This window comes from Triticum dicoccoides, chromosome 7B (genome assembly GCF_002162155.2).
Source record: "Triticum dicoccoides isolate Atlit2015 ecotype Zavitan chromosome 7B, WEW_v2.0, whole genome shotgun sequence".
Taxonomy (NCBI): Eukaryota; Viridiplantae; Streptophyta; class Magnoliopsida; order Poales; family Poaceae; genus Triticum; species Triticum dicoccoides.
The window spans coordinates 86,137,021-86,149,541 of NC_041393.1; positions in this window are offsets into that span (position 1 = coordinate 86,137,021).

Consider the following 12,521-nt stretch of genomic DNA (forward strand, 5'->3'; position numbering starts at 1 on the left):
AAATAAAGCTCGGCACGGGGGGGGGCGTAGAGGGATGGCCGGGGCGACGGAGGACCGGTGGTGGGGAGTGTTTTCGGGGCGGGCGGGGCGGCGCACCACTGGCCGCGGGCGGCGGGAGGCTGCTGTTTGGCCGGTGGTGGCTGGCGGCTCAGGGGGGTGGAGGTTGAAGATGAACCGCAGGCCCTTGATTTCGTATCCAACGGCTGCAAAATCGACTAACCAGAGATGAAAAAGTTAGTCGACCTATGTGTAGCCTCACCTTGCTAGTGCGTTCAGTTTCGATAGCAAAATTCAGTTTCGACAGTTAGGTTCAGTTTCGACAGTTAAGTTCAGTTTTGACAGTTAAGTTCAGTTTCGACAGTTAAGTGTAGAGATGAGGGGCTGATGTATTTTTCATCGAGCACTTTGTGGTTATGTATTTTCTGTCATGTGTTGGAGATGCTATTAGAATTCCACTCAGGTTAACGTTATTTGTTGTCTCTCTTGTCCTGCTTCAGCCTCGGCGTTGTACAACTCAACGGAGCTGCTCCAACAACGAAACCCTCCATCACAGCGGAGCAGTACCTTGGGCTCCATCTCCAGACGCCTAAGATCTTCTTCCCCTCCTCCGACAGCAAAGTCAGCCAGAGCATCCTCATCGGCCAACCCAATCACGCTGAGATCGACATGGCTTTGTCAAAGAGGTTGTACACTTGTTGCATCTCTTTTTTACTCTACATGTTACATATATTGTCCACTGAGCACTCGTAGTAACGGGAAATGCAATTATTTTATCCTACTATATGACAAGCAGTGAGGTACCAGGCAACTTTGCTATCCGTAATGGACTCTCTTGAACGCCATTATTATTTATCTCTGCGCTTTTGAGCTGTGCATTTGTCGATGGGCCTGGAAGTTGAGCTAGTATGGCAGTGGCCTGGGTCCAAAGTAATAGAAGTAGCACAAAAACATTTTTTTAGTGTAGGATTTTCCTTGCTCAAGCCTGCCTACTAGAATCGCCAGTGCTTGAACGGAAAAGTGAATGAAAAACATAGGAATTGGAAAGTTTCCTATGGTACTACTTTTCATGAATTTGGTGCAAAGGAATGGAGCAAAGGAAAACTGTAGGATTTGTTCCTTTAGTGTCTACTTGAAAGAAAAACCGTAGGAATTCTAATTTCCACTTCTCCTCCTTTTCATATTCCTATTCATCAAGCACAAGACTAAGAGATAGTAGCATAATAGCATTATAACCGTACATTTTCTTGTGGTTTGACTTAATCTCACCATGCTTTTTTGCATCATGTGATCTTCCAATTGTTGTGAATCAAACACCCAGATTGGCAGAAATCCTCTGTTTTTAAATTCTGTGTTTTGCACGTGCATTCCTATCCTATTCCTGTCTATTTCCTATCCCTGCATTGTTAGAATCCTCAAATTCAAACAAGCCCTTACTCAATTACTTCTGTGACAGATATGTGTCAAAGAAAACCTTGTGTGGTTTGTCCTGCTCCTGCGGCGCTGTGTTCCACCCCAGCTCAGCTGCTCCAACGACGGAAGGGTTGACCACAGCAGGCATCCGCTCTCCAGACTGTCTTTCGCCGCCTCAGATATTCTTCCCCGCCGCCGGTAGCCACGACAACTGCATTACCATCATCAACTGAGTAGATGACCTTGAGGACTACACCGGTCCGCAAGAGAGGTCGCACTCTTCCGTGTCTGCTTACGTTATGCGTCGCTTAATATGATGACATGCTACATTATCATCGTGTTCACCTATTAGACTCTGAGTCAGGTCCAAACTAATGCTGAAACTTGAGTATTTAAATGGTTGTGGGGTACATATTCGGGCAGCAATCAGTACTATCTGTCTACTATCTGGTTAATCTCCGGTGTCTACTATTAGTTTCATGTTCGGTGCAAACAAACATTAAAGGAGCCATTATTTGTATTTTTTAACTAAAGCTATTATCTGCATGCAATCATTGGTTTTGGGTCTATCCACAGTTTGCTACCATCACTCTGTATTTGTGCATGCACTCCTGACATAATCTCACTATGTTTTATTCCTATGCATGCCAGTTATTGTACACAATGGAACTGATCATGTCGAGCAAAAGAGACGAGCCTTGCGTGGCAATAAAATTTCATGCAGACGTCATTCCATGGTGGTCTATTCTGAGGGGGATTCAGAAGGAGAAGACCACTCCTATTTACCCCATGAGGTCTTCGCCCTAACTTGGCATGCTTATGTTGGTAATATCATGCATATGGTGCCTTACATTGCTTACTATATACATTAAAGATGTCATCTGCTTAGTTTAGACATGCTTTGTGTCAATGCCATCTCTTTAGTTTCTTTATCATATATGTGAATCATGCAATGCCATCTTGTCTAGCCAGGCATCATATATGTGAATTTTGCAATGCCACCCTGGTTAGCCAGTCATCTTATATGGGAATTATATAATGCCATCATTTTTTTATTATGTGTTAAATTTGTCAACAATATTAGTACATTCAATTACTCTTCCTGTGCATCAGCCATTGGGCATGGTCATGGAAAAATCTGGAGTGGAAACAAGGTGTTCAGAGCAGACAAAGCTATCTGACGAAGCGCATGTCTTGCTGGTTACCGATAGCTCCTCAGAGGAGGATTCAGAGACAGATGACCAGTCATATTTCCCCCCTGAGGTGCATGCCCTAACTTGGCAGGGTTATGTTACTCATATCGTGCGTATGGTATCTTGCATTGCTATGTCATTTGCTTAGTTTAGACATGCTTTGTGTGAATGCCACCTGTTTAGTGTCTAATTACCATATATGTGAATTATGCTATGCCATCTTGTTGCAAGACATTATATATGTGAATGATGCAATGTGATCTTGTTTCAAGGCATTATGTATGTGAATTATGAAATGCCATGCTGTTTAGGCAAGCGTCATATATGTGAATTATATCATGCCGTCCTTTTTTTGTATTTCTCATTGCTTTTGTCGACAATGTTTGTATATTCAACTGCTCTTACTATGCATCAGCCATTTGAATTAGTGATGGAGAAATCTGGAGTGAAAACAAGGTCTTCAGAGCAGACAATGCTACCTACTGAAGTAGATATCTTGCTGGTTACAGATAGCTCTTCAGAGGAGGATTCAGAGGCAGATGACGGGTCCTATTATCCCCCTGAGGTGTATGCTCAAACTTGGCAGGGTTATATTACTCATATAATGCACATGTTGTATTGCAATGCTTAGTGTTTACATCATATACAGAATATTGAATTCCATCTCCTTAGTTGACACATCATATATGCAATTGCCCTCTGCTCACTTCCTTAGTATATAAATCATATATTTGAATTATGTCATGCCATGATGTTTACATAGACAGCATATATCTGAATTATGGCATGCCAACCCATTTTCTAAAGACATAACATAGTTATATCATCTCATCCTATTTACATAGTCATCATATTTAAAATTATGTCGTTCTATCCGTGAATTATATCCTGCCATCATGTTTCCATCGACGGCATGTTTGTGATTTATGGCATGCCAACCACTTTATTAGACACATCGTATAGTTATATCATGTCATCCTGTTTACATAGTCATCATATTTTGAATATGTCATTCTATCCTGTTTAGTTAGCCATCATACATGTGAAATTGTGTCATGCTATCCTGTTTAATTAGCCATCATATATGTGAAATTATGTCCTGCTATTCTGTTTGCTTAGACAACATAAATGTGAATTATTTCATGCCCTGTTTTCTTCCCTACTATCCATTGCACCTGTCTATCTTACAATGTCTGTACATTCAATTACTTTTCTTGTTTATCAGCCATTTCAATTGGAGGGACTGATGGCAGTATCTGTGGGAGTAAAAACATGGTCTTCAGAAAAGATCATGCTACCTGTCGATGCAGATAGAACCACGGTTGTACTTGCCCAAGAATCAGCCCCACCACACATAACCCACACTCATGCAGATTGTACCCCTACACAGTTGGACAGAGAACCAGCTACACCCCTTCTAACTCCAACCCCAGCAGATAGACACCCAGTTCCCGTTGACACAGCACCGTCTCCACCATAAAGCCCCCAAACATGAGAAGTTAGTAAGGCAACAAAAGTGCCCAAATCACAAGGACCACCACTCCGAACCTGAAGTCAACGCTTAAAGCAGAAGAAGAATTGTTCTCAGGTCAGGTTCCATAGCTATGGTTCATACTACTTTGCTCTTGCATCACTGTATTTACTGATACCAACCAATTTCAAATTTGAAGGATGCAATTGAAACTCCAATGGAGCAACAGGTATGTTTTAAACCTGTTTCTTCAACGTGTTTGACTATCTGCTGTTGTAACTTGCTCTATGTTGATTTCAGTTTCAATTGAATAAATAGTTATGTTCTCATGCCATGCACATTACAAGTGTTGTTACTGCTGTGTAGTTTCCCACATTTATATTCTGTCTATGCTGCTTTGTCTTAAATAGATATGATTCGAACTATATCTATCTTGATTTGGCAACATAAACTAGAATGATATAGACCATACAGTGACCATACTACATAGATATATGTTTGTTTCATGCAGTTATCCTTTCCACCTTACTACTGAACTGGTTTACCAAAATGAGTTTCATATACTACATTGTAAACGTGAGATGTGTTTGTTTGTTTCTCTTTTAGAACGCGGATAAAATATTGGAGAAGAGTACCCTGTTATGCAATGGTAAAGGAAGTAATGCTAATAAGGTTCAAGATAGTGAGACATCCCTGTTGGTCTCCAAGAAAGCTGATAAAAACTATATTGAGGACACTGAGACAACCACAAAGTCCTCTCTTAATGTAGTGTTCGAGTTACTTGGTACCACTGGTGGCACCAGCTCTTCGAACTTGTTGCCTGAATCAGTTCGGCTTCTTGAGTCTCAACTTCAAGTTGAAAGACATCGATCAGATGTTATGCGATAGGAAGCCGAAGGACTGAGGAAGTCCCTGCATAATTCAGATGCATACTTTCTGGTGCAACAGCAAGCGCTGGAGGACTTAAGCGCCAAACAAGAGAAAGTTAATAAGCTTGCTAAGCATCTTGCCAGCATTATGTGTACCCAGGATATTGTTTCTTGAGCTCTTCTGAAGTGGTTTCAGTTCTGGACTTGGCTTGCTGCGGCGTTTATATGTTGTTGTGTTCCCTACAGTTGCACTGGTGGTGAACTTTGATGCCCAGTGGATGTAATATGTGTAATAGCCGTGATAGCCTAGTGTAAGTTGCTTGCTTATTAATTTCCTTGTTGTCTTGTTTATTTGTTTGCTTGTAGTCAGTGCAGTTCTTTTCTATAGTTTGCTAGTGGCTGCAATAACCTATTTTTTAAAACTAGGCCACAATAACCATGGGCTAATATTTACTGTAGTGACACTGGACCTACGGGCCATAGAAACAGTGGGCCTTCTACGGGTCGTATAAACAGTGGGCCTTCTATGGGCCGTATAAACAGTGGGCCTTCTACGGGTCGCAGAAACAATGGGCCTTCTACGGGCTGTATCATCAATGGGCCTTATACGAGCAGTATGATCGATTGGCCAAACATGGGCCAATAACAGGCCGCATAATGGTCATAAACGGGCTAGAGTTGGAATCGTCCGTTCATGGGCTGACCATAATGGGCCATCGTTCATAGGCCGTATTTCATGACGCTATGAAAACAGCCCAACGTGTTAATGGACCACAAACGGGCCGACTGTAACCACAGGGTGAATTTGGCCCATAAGCAGAAAATGACAGTAACGGGAAGTAAGTAAACAAATGCTGGAAATGAGCCCAAGAATAAATAGGCTCTGAGAAGGCCGAAAGATAACATGGGCTGGAAATGGCCCAACGGAATAATGGGCCCTTAATGGGTATAAAGTGATACACTCTTCATTACATGCCAGTTTCACCACAGGCCGTTAATGGGTGTAAAGTAGTACACTGTTCATTACGGACCAGTTTCACCACGGGCCGTTAATAGGCCAAGAGTTACATAGGGCCTCATATGGGTCGAAAGACGTCATGGGCCATACATGGTCCAGAAGTGAAAACGGGCTGGAATCATATTGGGTGGCCTAGATGACGCTATTGGGCCTAATTCGGATAGGGCGTAATGGGCCTTGGGTTAGCGGGTTGTAAATGGGCAATATGCGAACATGCCGTTAACAAGCTTTACATGGGCCGGCCCACCACCTTTTGACAAAGTCAAACGGGCCGACCTTTTCATAGGAATGGGCCTCTATTGGACCATGCCACGTGTCGACGTATCATAGGCGCCTTCTGTCCAATGAGTGGATGACATCTTTCCCAACGGTGAGCCGACACGTGTTTCCTCCAGCCAATGATGATTTTACACGTGGAAAATTCCCATTGGTCGGGGCTGTTAACGGGTTATCGGATCCAAAACCCGAACTGATAGCTTAATGGCGTTCCGTTACGGTGGTTCCACGTGTCTGTCACCCTTGACGAAAGCACTTCTGTGACGCGCGATTTATCGTCATGGAAGTGGACACTTGCGTGATGATAATTTTGGTAATGTCATGGAACACTTCTACGACAGCACAGGTATGACTATCTTGATTCTATCATAAATTTGTCATGGATGTACATGCATGACAAAAAACACGACCTACTATGACAAACACATATCATCACGAAAGTGTATTTTTTTGTAGTGGGAGCTCCTTAAGGCGGAGGCCACCAAGGTGGTTGAGACGCAGGAGGCCGTGATCAAGGCGGACCAGCAGCACAGCCAGCTGGCCGACGGCAAGGGCCGTCTCCAGGCCGAGGTGGATCGCCTGCAGGAGCAGGCCACTGCGGCTGAGGGGGCCCGTCAGTACAAGGCCCGTCGCCGCAAGGCGGCCGAAGACAAGGACGTCGAGCTGAAGGCGGCCCGTGCTAAGGTGGCCAATCTGGAGAAGGCGCACGAGGAGCGCGACCGTGCCATCGAACGGGAGCGGCGTGGTATGTTGCTTGAGGCGCAACACCTGGAAGAGTCCTTCTCCAGTAATTGCTTTTTCTTGTAGTTTGCCGGGTCGGGATCCGGCCTTTCTTCCTTGTTGTTCTTCTTCTAACTTGCTTCTTCCTTTGAGACAGGGGCCTTCCCGGAGAGGCAGCGGCTGGCGGAAGAAGCCGTCCGTTACCAGCGCAACCCGACTGGCATTGCCGGGTCTGGGACTGATCCGCGGGTGGCTTGGACCTTCCCGGAGATCATAGCCGCTGCTGAGGCCCTCCTGCGGGTCTTGGGAACACAGATGGAGAGGTTGTCCCGTGCCGGCACCGCAATGACGGCAGCCCTATGGCCGGACTCCGTCCAACCGAGCAGCTTCTCGCGCCTGGCACGTTGGTTGGAGATGGGTCCGGACCGGCTTGGCGAGTGGCGCGTTTCCACCGCTCGTGCCGGTGCTGAGATGACGCTCCGGTTCGCGCTGTCTTGGCATCTGGATATTCAGCTGGACACGCTGATGGGCCAGGAGCCAGCTTGGAGCAGTTGCTGCAGGAACAAGCCGGCCGGATCGCCTCCCGGGCCAGCTACATCGCTGAGTTTTCCTTCCATGACAAGTTCCATCCGGAGCGGACGGAAGATGGCAGGGCCGTGGACGGCGACGACTATGGCTTGCTTCCCCACGATCCAGAGGGGAGCTCAGTGGAGACAGGCATCTATGGCGACGCAGATGCCGAGGAGGATACTGGCGCCTCGCCGGACCCGGAAGCCGCCAGGGGAGAGCCGTCGACGTCGCGACGCGGTGCTGGAGATGCCCGAGACACTTTATGTAGAATCTGTTAAGTAAAATGTCCACCCATCCACTGGGGGTTTTAGGGTGTAATGAACTTGGGTCATGGGCCTTTTCTTAAATATTTGTGTGTAAATGTTGCGAGTGCTTTTTCCTCTTGCCTTCCGCTTTTTTGGACCGATTTCATGGGCTTTCCCTTTCTCAAACCTCCCCCCCCACGAGTCAGACGGCCGAGGCTCCGGTCCGTGACAAGGAGTTCGGTTCTTCGAAAGTGGCGCGTAGGATTTGGGTCCTTAGAAGCGTTGAGCGCGAGCGAAACACCCACTGGGCCGGCTGGCGGCAATCCAGTGAAGCCGATTGGTGAGCAGCCGATCGTGCGGCTTACTCCTTTGATGAGTAGCGGGCCGGGTTGATCGACCCGATAGCCTTTGACTTAGTGTATGAAGCGTAAAGAAGCTTTGGCCCGTTGAGCTTACCCGCCGACAGCCAAAGCTGGATTTGCGGTTTCAGGGTGAAGTGGGGGGCCGTGGCATCCCAACTTTATCAGGAATCACCAAGTAAGGCAGTGGGGTGGCGATCGAGCTGACCTGCCCCCGAGCCCCCAGGTTGAGCGAGTCAGACCGGTGGCCGGGTTCAGTGGTATAGTGATGAAAGAAAGAATGGGGACGCATTAAATTGGTCGACAGAAGGCAGCCCCCGAGTCTCATTCGGGGACCCATAGTTTCATGCGTTTACAAAAGGCGACGATACATACACTCGTGCGGCTAACTCTAAAACGGGCGGAGGAGTTCCGCATTCCACGGCCGAGTCGTTTCTTCGTCGGCGGTGTCCTTCTTGCACTTCTTTGACTTGCGTGCGTCGATGAGGTAGTAGGCGTTGCGATTGCGCAAGGCCCTCCTCATGATGAATGGGCCCTCCCATGGAGGGGACAGCTTATGCTGGCCTGCCTGCTCTTGGACGAGTCGGAGGATGGGGTCGCCCTCATGGAATTCGAGGGGCTTGATCTTCTTGTTGTGGTAGTGCCTCAGGCCTTGCTGGCAGATGGCCGAATCGGCTGAGCGCCAAGAGGCGCACTTCTTCGAGCAGGTCGACGCCATCTTCGCGTGCCTCTCTGGCTTCGGCTTCGGTGTACATCACGACGCGCAGCGAGTCGAACTCGATGTCGGTCGGGATGACAGCTTCGGCTCCATAAACAAGGAAGAACGGGGTGAACCCGGTCGGCCGATTCAGCGTGGTGCGTAGACTCCAGAGAACTATCGACAACTCGTCAAGCTAGCTGCCGGGTGAGCGGATGAGTGGCTCGAGGAGTCGTGGCTTGATGCCGGACAGGATGAGTCCGTTGGCCCGCTCGACCTGCCCATTGGACTACGGATGTGCCACGGAGGCCAGGTCGAGGCAGATGCCGGAGACGGAGCAGTATTGCTCAAGCGCGCCCTTGGCGAAGTTGGTGTCGTTGTCGGTGATGATGTTGTTCGGCATGCCGTAGCGCACCGCTATGTCCTTGATGAACCGGACGGATGTTGGCCCATCCAGTTTCTTGATTGGTCTTGCCTCGATCCACTTGATGAATTTTTCCACTGCCACCAGCAAGTGCGTCATGCCGCCTCGAGCGATTTTGAAGGGTCCCACCATGTCGAGTCCCCAGACCGCGAAGGGCCAGGCGATCGGTATGGTGCGGAGTGCTGACGCCGGCTGGTGGCTGCGTTTGCTGAAGCGCTTGCACCCCTCGCACTTGAGAACGAGTGACTCGGCGTCTTCGAGGGCCGTGGGCCAGTAGAAACCGTGGCGGAATGCCTTGGCCACCAGGGATCATGATGTGGCGTGGTGCCCGCACTCGCCCTGGTGAATGTCGAGGAGGATGTCGATGCCCCGATCCTATTCGACGCAGTGTTGGAACATGCCTGTGGAGCTGCGCTTGACGAGCTCGTTGTTGATGATGCTGTAGGCGGATGCCCGACGCTGTACTTGCCGAGCTTCGGTATCGTCCATGGGGAGAACCCCGTTCTCCAGAAATTCCGATATTGGGAGGCCCCAAGATGAAGCCGTAACCACGGCGAAGACGGCCACATGGGTGGGTTCCGAGTCGGCAGCCCCTAGGCCGGGTTGAGCAGCCGCCGGGTTGGGGATGGCGACTGCCGGGTCCGGGACGATGGTGGCTGGGTTGAGCTGAGCTGCCCCCGGGCCGGGTTCAGCAGCCCCCGGGCCGGGTTGAGGTGCGGCCGGGTCGTCTAGAACGTGGATGGACTCGAAGTCCGGCGCCGGCTTGACGGACGGGTTGTGCAGGTGCTCGAGGGAGACGCCAGAAGTCGACGAGGAAGTCGGCCAGGGCTTGAGACTTGATCGTGGTGCGGGGCTCGAAGAAGATGGTGTGGCCGGCTAGCTGGATCGCCCACTTGGTGACCCGGCCAGAGGCGTCTCGGCACCCGATGATTTCTTCGATAGGCTCAGTGCTGACGATGGTGACGACATGCTCTTGGAAGTACTGCTTCAGCTTCTTGGCGGGGGGGTACATGCCGTAACACATCTTCTGGTAGTGCGGGTAGTTCTGCTTGGAGATGGAGAGCACCTCGCTCAGGTAGTAAACCGGGTGCTGGATGTCTTGGATCTAGCCCTTCTCTGGACGCTCGACCACCAGTACCGTGCTGACCGCCCGCGAGGTCACGGCTATGAAGAGCAACAGCGGCTCCTTGTCGGTTGGCGCGGCAAAGACTGGTGCGGTGGAGAGCATGCGCTTGAGGTCTTGGAAGGCCTCATCTGCCTTGCCGTTCTATTTGAACGGGCTTTTCTTCTTCATCAGCTGGTATAGGGGTAGCGCCCTCTCGCCCAGCCGGCTTATAAATCGGCTGACCGAGGCCAAGCATCCGGTGAACTTCTGGACATCGCGCAGCCAGGCCGGCTTGTGCATGCGCTCGATGGCCTTGATCTTCTACGGGTTCGCCTCAATGCCGCTTTCCTAGACGAGGAAGCCATGTAGCTTTCTGATCGGGACGCCGAAAACGCATTTTTCCGGGTTGAGCTTGACCTTGTATTCGCGGAGGTTGGCGAATGTTTCCTTCAAATCGTCGAGGAGCATGAGGTGCTGCTTGGTCTTCACCATGATGTCATCCATGTACACGTGGATATTATGGCCGAGTTGCGGCAGCAGGCATTTCTGCATGCAGCGTTGGAAGGTAGCGCCGGCATTCTTCAAGCCGAACGACATGGTGATGTAGCAATACGCCCCAAAGGGCGTGATGAAGGACGTCTTTAGGGCATCGGCCGGGTCCAGCTTGATCTAGTGATAACCGGAGTAAGCATCCAGGAACGACAGGAGCTCGCACCCGGTGGTCGAGTCGATGACTTGGTCGATCCGCGAGAGGGCGAATGGATCCTTGGGACAGGCCTTGTTGAGGCCGGTGTAGTCGATACACATGCGCCAAGTCTTGTTCTTCTTCAGGACGAGGCTTGATTGGCCAACCACTCAGGGTGAAACACTTCGATTATGAAGCCGGCCGCCAAAATCTTGGCGACCTCTTCACCAATAGTTCTTCTCTTCTCTTCAAAAAATCATCGGAGGGGTTGACGGACAGGCTTGGCATCCTTGCGGACGTGAAGTTTGTGCTCGGCATACTTCCTCGGGATACCCGGCATGTCCTTGGGGGTCCATGCGAAGATATCCCGATTCTCACGGAGCAAGTCACCGAGCTCGCCTTACTATTTGCTATCGAGGCGGGCGCCTATGACAACGTACTTGATGCAGCCGGGGTCTTCCGGGTTGAGCTTCACTTTCTTGGTCTCCTTGGAGGGCTTGAAGGCAGCCTCGTCGGCCGGGTCCATGGTCGGGATCGACGCAGCGGAGGCCTTGCCAGCTAGGGCAAAGATCCGGTCGAGCTGGCGCCGCTCCTCGGCAATGACCAGCGACTCGGCCAACTTGGTGCCGTATTGGGCGCACTCCGGGGAGTTGCGGTAATAACCGGTGATGGTGATGAGACCCTTGGGACCCGGCGTCTTCATCTTCAGATATGCGTAGTAGGGAACCGCCATGAACTTGGTGAGCGCGGGCCGGCCCAGCAACGCGTGATACACGCTGGACAGGTCCACCACCTCGAACCAGACCGGTTCGCATCGGAAGTGGCTGCTGTCGCTGAACAGGATATCGAGCCGGACCCGGCCAATGGGAGAGGAGGAGAGGCTGGGTACGATGCCGTGGAAGATCGTCTAGGTCGGCCCTAGGTCCTCGGCCTTGAGGCCGAGCTTGGTCATCGTGTCGTGGTAGAGGATGTTGATGTTGCTGCAGCCGTTGAAGAGGACTCGGGAGAACTTGCATGTGCGCCGCGTGATGATGGTGGGGTTGAGGACGAGGGCATAACCACCCGATCTCGGCATGACTGCCGGGTGATCCTCCCGGGTGCAGGTGATCGGGCGATCTGACCAATGCATGAACTCCGGCTTGGCCGGGACGACGGTGTTCACGTCCTGCTGAAGGAGGCGCTCGATGCACTTGTCGTCGCCGAGGCTGGTGAAGACGATGTAGGCCGCGTTCTAGTCTGGGTAGGCGTCGTTGCGCATCGTGCCGCCAGCTGGAGGCGGCGGCGGAGGTGGAGGTAGCTGTCCCGTGCCTGGAGCCGGAGCCAGAGGAGGTGGAACGTCCCCCCTCATGATGCGCTTGGTGATGGCGCACTGTCGAAGCGTGTGCGTGGAGGGTTTTGCGCCGCTGTGGTGCTTGCAAGGGGCGTCGAGCATTTGCTCGAAACTCTTGGCGGTTTGCCATGCCATCTTGCCAGTCTGCC